Raw genomic sequence first — 12147 nt, forward strand, 5'->3', positions numbered from 1 at the left:
CCATGAAAGTAAATACAAAGGGTTCACATCTAGATGCAAACCATTCATCAATTCCAAAAATAGACAGGCCAAAGTTAAATTTGCTGAAAAACACCTCATGAAGCCAGCTCAGTTCTGGAAAAGTATTCTATGGACAGAAGAGAAAAGATCAACCTGTACCAGAATGATGGGAAGAAAAAAGTTTGGAGAAGAAAGGGAACGGCACATCATTCAAGGCACACCACATCCTCTGTAAAACATGGTGGAGGCAACGTGATGGCATGGGCATGCATGGCTTTCAATGGCACTGGGTCACTTGTGTTTATTGATGACATAACAGCAGACAAGAGTAGCCGGATGAATTCTGAAGTGTACCGGGATATACTTTCAGCCCAGATTCAGCCAAATGCCGCAAAGTTGATCGGACGGCGCTTCATAGTACAGATGGACAATGACCCCAAGCATACAGCCAAAGCTACCCAGGAGTTCATGAGTGCAAAAAAGTGGAACATTCTGCAATGTCCAAGTCAATCACCAGATCTTAACCCAATTGAGCATGCATTTCACTTGCTCAAATCCAGACTTAAGACGGAAAGACCCACAAACAAGCAAGACCTGAAGGCTGCGGCTGTAAAGGCCTGGCAAAGCATTAAGAAGGAGGAAACCCAGCGTTTCGTGATGTCCATGGGTTCCAGACTTAAGGCAGTGATTGCCTCCAAAGGATTCGCAACAAAATATTGAAAATAAAAATATTTTGTTTGGGTTTGGTTTATTTGTCCAATTACTTTTGACCTCCTAAAATGTGGAGTGTTTGTAAAGAAATGTGTACAATTCCTACAATTTCTATCAGATATTTTTGTTCAAACCTTCAAATTAAACGTTACAATCTGCACTTGAATTCTGTTGTAGAGGTTTCATTTCAAATCCAATGTGGTGGCATGCAGAGCCCAACTCGCGAAAATTGTGTCACTGTCCAAATATTTCTGGACCTAACTGTATGTGTCTAGACAGAACCAGGAAGACCAGTGGTAACTGGGTGGCAGGAGTGGGATCTACAAAGGATCGGGATGAGGAGAACTTTTATTCTTGACAGTCTTTGTCCTTTTAAAAACTGATCAGCTGAAAAACTTTTTTTTAAAAGGTGGGTTATATCCTATCCCGAGTACCGGCGTTCTGAGCAGTCCTGGATGACTGGGGCAGGGGTCGATCATCCCTAGTTATCCCCTATCCCGAGTACCGGGGCTCTGAGCAGTCCTGGATGACTGGAGCAGGAGTCGATCATCCTTAGTTATATCCTATCCCGAGTACCGGGGCTCTGAGCAGTCCTGGATGACTGGGGCAGGGGGGGTCGATCATCCCTAGTTGGCCACTATCCCGAGTAGCAGGGCTCTGATCAGTCCTGTATGACTGGAGCAGGGGTCGATCATCCCTAAGCTCTGCCCCATTCAGTAGAGTGCTGATGGCACCATCCAGGGTCGGTCTGGCCCGCCGGGGTAGCGGGGAATGCCCCGGTAGGCCCCGGGCCCTCAGTGGGCTCCTGTGCCTTATATAGTGTGGGGCAGTGTGTAGCGCCATGGGGCCGCCGGTTTCTCGGGGTTGGCATTGTGTGGCAGACTGGGCAGGGCCCCCACGCTCTGATGGGCCTCCCCTCCCATGCTCTGAGGGCCCCCAGGCTTTCAATCGCAAACTGCAGCAATAGCACAAGTTCCGTACTATTGCTGCAGTTTCCGCGGCTGCAGAAGGACCTGTGGTGACATCACAGGCATGTGATATCACTGTAGATCCTGCACTGCGGAAGTCCCAGACCTGTCCTGGAGACCGCAACGCTATTCAAATGTACGCGCATCTTTCAGACGCGCGTACATTTGAACAGTGTGGTCGGTGTCAGGACTGAGGAGGAGGAGATGCTCAGCCCCGCACCGACAAAGCGGCCGTCATCAAACTGCCGCCGGAGCAGCAGAGAAGAGGACGCGCAGGGCTGCAGGTAAGCGCTCAGGAGGAGCCAAAAAAATATATTATATATATATATATATATATATATATATATATATATATATATATATATATATATATATATATATATATATATATATATATATATATAATATGTCACCTCTCCTCCTCCGTTCCCGCGGTGCCTCCAGCTGCTTCTTCCAGACCGCAGGTCACAGACCCCCTCGGTGATCCCGTCCTCTGCACGGAGCCGTCGCTGCAGGTGACTTCATGGTTTTACTGCAGTTAAATGCTTTACGGCTCTTGCGGCGGCAGCTCCGTGCACCGGACGAGATCATGGAGGGGTCTATGAGCCTGCGGACTGATAAGGTAAGGACAGCGCAGGAACGGAGGGCAGGTGAGAAGAACATGTGTGTAAACAACGGCATAATAGGGGAGGACAGGAAGGGGACTGGAATGAGGACATTACTAAAGGATGGGGGGCCCATTCACACAGTGCACAAGGATGGGGGGCCCATTCATACAGTGCACAAGGATGGGGGGCCCATTCATACAGTGCACAAGGATGGGGGGACCCGTTGTTACACGGCACAGGGACGGAGGGGGCACTGGGCGCCCGTTGTTACACGGCACAGGGACGGAGGGGGCGCCCGTTGTTACACGGCACAGGGACGGAGGGGGCGCCCGTTGTTACACGGCACAGGGACGGAGGGGGGCGCCCGTTGTTACACGGCACAGGGACGGAGGGGGCGCCCGTTGTTACACGGCACAGGGACGGAGGGGGCGCCCGTTGTTACACGGCACAGGGACGGAGGGGGCGCCCGTTGTTACACGGCACAGGGACGGAGGGGGCGCCCGTTGTTACACGGCACAGGGACGGAGGGGGCGCCCGTTGTTACACGGCACAGGGACGGAGGGGGCGCCCGTTGCTACACGGCACAGGGACGGAGGGGACGCCCGTTGCTACACGGCACAGGGACGGAGGGGACGCCCGTTGCTACACGGCACAGGGATGGAGGGGCCCGTTGCTACACGGCACAGGGATGGAGGGGCCCGTTGCTACACGGCACAGGGATGGAGGGGCCCGTTGCTACACGGCACAGGGATGGAGGGGCCCGTTGCTACACGGCACAGGGATGGAGGGGCCCGTTGCTACACGGCACAGGGATGGAGGGGCCTGTTGCTACACGGCACAGGGATGGAGGGGCCCGTTGCTACACGGCACAGGGATGGAGGGGCCCGTTGCTACACGGCACAGGGATGGAGGGGCCCCGTTACCTATATACAGTGACACTATATACAGAGCCCCTGTGTATAATGGTACTGATGGTAATATTAGTGTTATTAGTATTGTGGTTCTTATTCATGATCATTTATTGTAGTATTCATCATTGTTTATTAGTAATATGTGGTTTTGTCATGGTTTGGTCATATTTGTCTCTTGTATGTAGTATTATTCGGTAGTCTGGTCATAGTGTTGCGGTATTTCTCCCTTGTATGTGGTAATATTTGGTTACTATGTGGTCTAATTATGGTGTGGCGGTAATACTCTTTGGTATGTGGTTGGGTTTGATCACTATGTATTGGTAATATGTTATCTGGTCATGGTGTGGCGGTATTTCTCTCTTGTATGTGATTGTATTCGGTCACTATGTGGTGGTTCTATGTTATCTGGTAATGGTGTGGCGGTATTTCTCTCTTGTATGTGATTGTATTTGGTCACTATGTGGTGGTAATATGTTTTCTGGTCACGGTGTGGCGGTATTTCCCCCTTGTATGTGGTATTATTGGTTTTGGTATAGTGGATTGTGTTGTGTATGGAGGTCACTTTTTCTATCAATATAAGGAAGATTCTTTATTTCCAATAGTTTAAATATTTGAATGTTTAACCCCTCGCTGTCCTGTGACTATTGCACTGCAGCAAATATGCACTTACAGAGGTTCTCCAGTGAAAACGAGTAATCGCCTTTACTAAGGCCACATGCACACAGTATTTGGTGAGTTTTTTACCTCAGTATTTGAAGCCAAAACCAGGAATTGTAAAATCAGTAAAATGAGAGGAAAAGTATAATAGAAAGACTGGCACCGCTTCTGCATTTTTCACCCACTCCTGGTTTTGGCTACAAATACTGATGTAACATACTGACCAAATGCCGACAGTGTGAACGTGGCCTAAGGATAAGTGATAACTTGTTCATCAGTGGGGGGTCTGATTGCTGGGACCCCGAACTGATCGGCAAAATGTGCAACTTCTATCCCCCATTACACTGGAGCTCGTGTGCGACTCGACCCCTGATCCATTCATTCCTCAGTGGCTGCGAGCGCTGCGCTTGTTTTTATCTGACTACCCCACAGAGGATGAATGGCGCTGCGGTCACACACCCCCACCCCACAGAGGATGAATGGCGCTGCGGTCACACACCCCACAGAGGATGAATGGCGCTGCGGTCACACACCCCACAGAGGATGAATGGCGCTGCGGTCACACACCCCACAGAGGATGAATGGCGCTGCGGTCACACACCCCACAGAGGATGAATGGCGCTGCGGTCACACACCCCACAGAGGATGAATGGAGCTGCGGTCACACACCCCACAGAGGATGAATGGCGCTGCGGTCACACACCCCACCCCACAGAGGATGAATGGCGCTGCGGTCACACACCCCACCCCCACAGAGGATGAATGGCGCTGCGGTCACACACCCCACCCCACAGAGGATGAATGGCGCTGCGGTCACACACCCCACCCCACAGAGGATGAATGGCGCTGCGGTCACACACCCCACTGAGGATGAATGGAGCTGCGGTCACACACCCCACAGAGGATGAATGGAGCTGCGGTCACACACCCCACAGAGGATGAATGGAGCTGCGGTCACACACCCCACAGAGGATGAATGGAGCTGCGGTCACACACCCCACAGAGGATGAATGGACCTGCGGTCACACACCCCACAGAGGATGAATGGAGCTGCGGTCACACACCCCACAGAGGATGAATGGCGCTGCGGTCACACACCCCACAGAGGATGAATGGCGCTGCGGTCACACACCCCACAGAGGATGAATGGCGCTGCGGTCACACACCCCACAGAGGATGAATGGCCCTGCGGTCACACACCCCACAGAGGATGAATGGCGCTGCGGTCACACACCCCACAGAGGATGAATGGCGCTGCGGTCACACACCCCACAGAGGATGAATGGCGCTGCGGTCACACACCCCACAGAGGATGAATGGCCCTGCGGTCACACACCCCACAGAGGATGAATGGCGCTGCGGTCACACACCCCACAGAGGATGAATGGCGCTGCGGTCACACACCCCACCCCACCCCACAGAGGATGAATGGCGCTGCGGTCACACACCCCACTGAGGATGAATGGCGCTGCGGTCACACACCCCACTGAGGATGAATGGAGCTGCGGTCACACACCCCACAGAGGATGAATGGAGCTGCGGTCACACACCCCACAGAGGATGAATGGCGCTGCGGTCACACACCCCACCCCCACCCCACAGAGGATGAATGGCGCTGCGGTCACACACCCCACTGAGGATGAATGGCGCTGCGGTCACACACCCCACTGAGGATGAATGGAGCTGCGGTCACACACCCCACAGAGGATGAATGGAGCTGCGGTCACACACCCCACAGAGGATGAATGGAGCTGCGGTCACACACCCCACAGAGGATGAATGGCGCTGTGGTCACACACCCCACCTGCCGCTGCATTGTATAATGGGGATATAAGTGCCCTGTCAGGAATAAAAGTTCCTGATTCTTGTGATCGGTGCAGTTTCCACTGGTCTGGTTCCACTGATCAATGTTATCACGTATCTAACCTGTGAATCGGTGATAACTTGTCACCAAAGATCCCATTACTGCAAACTACTGTAATTGTACACCAGTTATTGTGTGTGTGCAGGAGCCCGCCTGTGCTTTACAGTCAGCGCTCCACAATAATGGGGATAGCAGCTAATAGACATTTGCATGTAGCTGTAGGGTGGGCTCCAGACACCCCAGTCCGACCCTAGCACCATCCCTTGCCCACTATATTGGTGCCCAGGTATCTGAGGTCTGCAGCAGTGGTAACAGTAGGACACACCAACTCCCAGCACTCACATCCAGGGGAGCGGGGCTGTAATTCCTTGTTGTGATTGGAGGGCGGAGGCCCCTCCCACACTCACTGGACGCTTGTGATGCACACGCATGCAGCCTACATAACGGCACCGCACCACTGCCACCAGCGCTGCACGTCACATGGTCCCGAGGGAAGGCGCAGAACACTACATGCAGACACCGGTCACTCACCCGCGGCAGCCGCACTCCTGAGCACTACTACACAGTATAGCGCAACCTGTTACCTTCCAGAAGTTTCGCACAACAGTCATTCAGCCAATGACAGCCCCAACAGCAGAGAAGTAGGCGGGCTTAAACGAAACCACCAATTAACATTCACAGAAAACCGGTTCTGGACAAATCACGAAGAGGAATCAAAGTGAGGCGTGACCCGCAAAGCAGGAAGGAATAGTGTAAATAAGGGACTGGAAACGAGTCACTATGGACGCTCAGCAGTATTCATCTCTGACGGAGCTCCGGGACTACATAGTCCAGTACTGAGCAGGCAGCAGTCCCCGGAAAGCAAACCGTAGTAAGTGCATGATGGGAGTTGTAGTTCCACAGCAGCTGCCATATCACAAGCTGAATATACCGCTGTGGTACCCAGCTATAATGGGGCAGCCCGTGTATGGTGTCTCGGCCGCAAATGGCTTTAGATTTTTCAACCAATCTGAAAGGAAACCAATAATCAAGGCAGGTTAAATTTACTTTAGAGAAGACAATGTCCTTACAGAAGCAGAGGCCGCATGGCTCGGGGCAGTATGGCCTCCGCCCTGTGCTATACCTACAGGCAGGGGGTAATATAGAAGAACAGCAAGCGCGGAGGACATATGGCAGTGTGACTGTGGCCCTATACTAGAGGCTAGATAACAGTGGGGGTCTACAGCCCTCCTGGACGCCACACTGACTGGGCAGAGGCCGCATGGCTCGGGGCACTATGGCCTCCCCCTGTGCTATACCTACAGGCAGGGGGTAATATAGAAGAACAGCAAGCGCGCAGGACATATGGCAGTGTGACTGCGGCCCTATACTAGAGGCTAGATAACAGTGGGGGTCTACAGCCCTCCTGCACAGCACACTGACTGGCCAGAGGCCGCATGGCTCGGGGCACTATGGCCTCCCCCTGTGCTATACCTACAGGCAGGGGGTAATATAGAAGAACAGCAAGCGCGGAGGACATATGGCAGTGTGACTGTGGCCCTATACTAGAGGCTAGATAACAGTGGGGGTCTACAGCCCTCCTGGACGCCACACTGACTGGGCAGAGGCCGCATGGCTCGGGGCACTATGGCCTCCCCCTGTGCTATACCTACAGGCAGGGGGTAATATAGAAGAACAGCAAGCGCGCAGGACATATGGCAGTGTGACTGCGGCCCTATACTAGAGGCTAGATAACAGTGGGGGTCTACAGCCCTCCTGGACGCCACACTGACTGGCCAGAGGCCGCATGGCTCGGGGCACTATGGCCTCCCCCTGTGCTATACCTACAGGCAGGGGGTAATATAGAAGAACAGCAAGCGCGCAGGACATATGGCAGTGTGACTGCGGCCCTATACTAGAGGCTAGATAACAGTGGGGGTCTACAGCCCTCCTGCACAGCACACTGACTGGCCAGAGGCCGCATGGCTCGGGGCACTATGGCCTCCCCCTGTGCTATACCTACAGGCAGGGGGTAATATAGAAGAACAGCAAGCGCGGAGGACATATGGCAGTGTGACTGTGGCCCTATACTAGAGGCTAGATAACAGTGGGGGTCTACAGCCCTCCTGCACAGCACACTGACTGGCCAGAGGCCGCATGGCTCGGGGCACTATGGCCTCTGCCCTGTGCTATACCTACAGGCAGGGGGTAATATAGAAGAACAGCAAGCGCGGAGGACATATGGCAGTGTGACTGTGGCCCTATACTAGAGGCTAGATAACAGTGGGGGTCTACAGCCCTCCTGGACGCCACACTGACTGGCCAGAGGCCGCATGGCTCGGGGCACTATGGCCTCCCCCTGTGCTATACCTACAGGCAGGGGGTAATATAGAAGAACAGCAAGCGCGGAGGACATATGGCAGTGTGACTGTGGCCCTATACTAGAGGCTAGATAACAGTGGGGGTCTACAGCCCTCCTGGACACCACACTGACTGGCCAGAGGCCGCAAGGCTCGGGGCACTATGGCCTGCCCCTCTGCTATACCTACAGGCAGTGAGTAATATAGAAGAACACAGCAAGCGCGGAGGACATATAGCAGTGTGACTGCGGCACTATACTAGAGGCTAGATAACAGTGGGGGTCTACAGCCCTCCTGGACACCACACTGACTGGGTAGAGGCCGCATGGCTCGGGGCAGTATGGCCTCTGCCCTGTGCTATACCTACAGGCAGTGTGTAATATAGGAAGACAGCAAGCGCGGAGGACATATGGCAGTGTGACTGCGGCACTATACTAGAGGCTAGATAACAGTGATGGTCTACAGCCCTCCTGGACACCACACTGACTGGGTAGAGGCCGCATGGCTCGGGGCAGTATGGCCTCTGCCCTGTGCTATACCTACAGGCAGTGTGTAATATAGGAAGACAGCAAGCGCGGAGGACATATGGCAGTGTGACTGCGGCCCTATACTAGAGGCTAGATAACAGTGGGGGTCTACAGCCCTCCTGCACAGCACACTGACTGGCCAGAGGCCGCATGGCTCGGGGCACTATGGCCTCCCCCTGTGCTATACCTACAGGCAGGGGGTAATATAGAAGAACAGCAAGCGCGGAGGACATATGGCAGTGTGACTGTGGCCCTATACTAGAGGCTAGATAACAGTGGGGGTCTACAGCCCTCCTGGACGCCACACTGACTGGGCAGAGGCCGCATGGCTCGGGGCACTATGGCCTCCCCCTGTGCTATACCTACAGGCAGGGGGTAATATAGAAGAACAGCAAGCGCGCAGGACATATGGCAGTGTGACTGCGGCCCTATACTAGAGGCTAGATAACAGTGGGGGTCTACAGCCCTCCTGGACGCCACACTGACTGGCCAGAGGCCGCATGGCTCGGGGCACTATGGCCTCCCCCTGTGCTATACCTACAGGCAGGGGGTAATATAGAAGAACAGCAAGCGCGCAGGACATATGGCAGTGTGACTGCGGCCCTATACTAGAGGCTAGATAACAGTGGGGGTCTACAGCCCTCCTGCACAGCACACTGACTGGCCAGAGGCCGCATGGCTCGGGGCACTATGGCCTCCCCCTGTGCTATACCTACAGGCAGGGGGTAATATAGAAGAACAGCAAGCGCGGAGGACATATGGCAGTGTGACTGTGGCCCTATACTAGAGGCTAGATAACAGTGGGGGTCTACAGCCCTCCTGCACAGCACACTGACTGGCCAGAGGCCGCATGGCTCGGGGCACTATGGCCTCTGCCCTGTGCTATACCTACAGGCAGGGGGTAATATAGAAGAACAGCAAGCGCGGAGGACATATGGCAGTGTGACTGTGGCCCTATACTAGAGGCTAGATAACAGTGGGGGTCTACAGCCCTCCTGGACGCCACACTGACTGGCCAGAGGCCGCATGGCTCGGGGCACTATGGCCTCCCCCTGTGCTATACCTACAGGCAGGGGGTAATATAGAAGAACAGCAAGCGCGGAGGACATATGGCAGTGTGACTGTGGCCCTATACTAGAGGCTAGATAACAGTGGGGGTCTACAGCCCTCCTGGACACCACACTGACTGGCCAGAGGCCGCAAGGCTCGGGGCACTATGGCCTGCCCCTCTGCTATACCTACAGGCAGTGAGTAATATAGAAGAACACAGCAAGCGCGGAGGACATATAGCAGTGTGACTGCGGCACTATACTAGAGGCTAGATAACAGTGGGGGTCTACAGCCCTCCTGGACACCACACTGACTGGGTAGAGGCCGCATGGCTCGGGGCAGTATGGCCTCTGCCCTGTGCTATACCTACAGGCAGTGTGTAATATAGGAAGACAGCAAGCGCGGAGGACATATGGCAGTGTGACTGCGGCACTATACTAGAGGCTAGATAACAGTGATGGTCTACAGCCCTCCTGGACACCACACTGACTGGGTAGAGGCCGCATGGCTCGGGGCAGTATGGCCTCTGCCCTGTGCTATACCTACAGGCAGTGTGTAATATAGGAAGACAGCAAGCGCGGAGGACATATGGCAGTGTGACTGCGGCACTATACTAGAGGCTAGATAACAGTGATGGTCTACAGCCCTCCTGGACACCACACTGACTGGGTAGAGGCCGCATGGCTCGGGGCAGTATGGCCTCTGCCCTGTGCTATACCTACAGGCAGTGTGTAATATAGGAAGACAGCAAGCGCGGAGGACATATGGCAGTGTGACTGCGGCCCTATACTAGCGGCTAGATAACTGATATGTATATATATGTCACTTTGGGTATAAATAACATTGTAAAACTGAACACTGACATCTCTATACTATTTAAATGCTCTTCTTTATGTACATATTTATACTTATTATATTATCCATGTATTATACCTATTGATGGCTGTATAATGTGCATTTTATGTCTATTACATCAACCCTCTCTTGCTATGTCGCCATTGTTTATTGCTTTGTTCTTTGTCAATTTGTTGTGATTTTTTTTCTTTATAAAGTTTCTTGCTACTAAAAACATTGAGGCTTTTTAGCATTTTTTTTTATTCAATATGTACAATATAAAACAAGGATAAATCATGGAAACAGTAAGGCCACGTGCACACGTGGAGTATTTGGTGAGGTTTTTTACTGCAGTACTTGTGAGCCAAAACCAGGAGTGGGTAACAATCAGAGGAAATTACACTGAACAAAATAACAAACACCACACTTGATTTTGCTCCCATTTTTCATGAGCTGAACTATAAGATCTCAAACTTTTTTGTGTCAACAAAAGGCCTTTCTTTCTCTCAAATATTCACAAATTTGTCTCCTTCACATATTCGTGCAAAACACAATGTTTTGCATGGTCCATGGTGAAGGTGCGTATGTGTGTGTCTCCGGTTACAGGGGTTCGTGACAAGGGGCACGGAACTGTCGAGGAGGACAGCCGGCGGCCTTGTACCATCACCGGGCTGGGACCAGGGCACGACAGGGTACGTGGACCCTAGGTCAGGGAGTAGCTTCAGGCAACCTGACAATTTACCCGACGAGAATGGAGCCTTCAAGATCCGCTCTCCACCCACTCCAAAATCGGGGTACTAGCACAACAAGGGGGATAGGACTTTCCACTAAAACGGTCCAGGAAAGCCCAAGCGTGAACCCTGAGAGCAAGCTCCCACAGTTAGCCACACTGGGGAGCGGGACCCGACTAGTTCTATACTACTGGGACCAACAAGCAAGTGAACTTAGTGCCAGGAGGAAGGTCACGGATCACCAGGCAGCACCATTGGTGACGGGACCCGAACTAGCTCCCCTCAGCGGCAGTGGTGTCCAGAACTTTGGTTTACCCAGTTGTCGGTGTCAGCTTTATGGACTGAGGGAGTATGCAAGTGACCCCTTCATTCCCCGACAGCACTCCCCAACTCCCATCAGAGTCCCGGGCCATTTTCCCTACCCGTGGTGGGTCCTAACACCCGGCTGCCCCACTCCATCGCCCCCGGGTACTCCCAACAGCAGCGGTGGTACTCCACCTATCCACACACCACGGGTGGCGTCACGAACTCTAAACACAATCCCCTGTAAATACCCCCTTCATTTGAGTGGCCGTATGACCCCCGGGTCCAGAAGCTCCTCGAGCCACCGCGGATCCGGATCAGAGTAGCCTGGCTTCTGACAGGAGGGCGGCACATACCACAGATACAGACATGTGAATGAGGTCTACATCTGTGTTAGGCTACTTTCACACATCAGTTTTTTTCCATCAGGTACAATCCGGAAAAAAACGGGTTAAACGGATCCGGTACCGCATCCGTTTTATCCCCATAGATTTGCATTGTTACCGGATTGTACCTGATGGCTTTGCGTTGCATCCGTTTTTTTCCGGATGCGGCAAAATTAATCAAAGCGGCGGCCGGAGGCAACGTGTCTTGCAACGTTTCTTTGTCCGGCAAAAAAAACCGCATTGCGCCGGATCCGGCGC

The 12147-nt window shown here is 53.1% G+C and overlaps 1 protein-coding gene across 5 annotated transcripts in view; it reads right to left on the minus strand.

The window, feature by feature from the left end:
* The window catches only part of RBM23 (RNA binding motif protein 23), a 47291-nt gene extending 40915 nt beyond the window's left edge, over positions 1-6376 (minus strand). For 2 of the 5 annotated variants that reach the window (XM_075340903.1, XM_075340936.1), the window contains exon 1: positions 6251-6318. The gene's annotated coding sequence lies outside the window, so the exon portion shown is untranslated. Of the gene's footprint in view, positions 1-5781; positions 5847-6061; positions 6164-6250 lie in introns of those variants that run through there. The other 3 variants (XM_075340921.1, XM_075340912.1, XM_075340929.1) reach the window with 3 other exon arrangements.
* Positions 6377-12147: the final 5771 nt, after the last annotated feature.

This window comes from Anomaloglossus baeobatrachus, chromosome 1 (genome assembly GCF_048569485.1).
Source record: "Anomaloglossus baeobatrachus isolate aAnoBae1 chromosome 1, aAnoBae1.hap1, whole genome shotgun sequence".
NCBI classification, from domain to species: Eukaryota; Metazoa; Chordata; class Amphibia; order Anura; family Aromobatidae; genus Anomaloglossus; species Anomaloglossus baeobatrachus.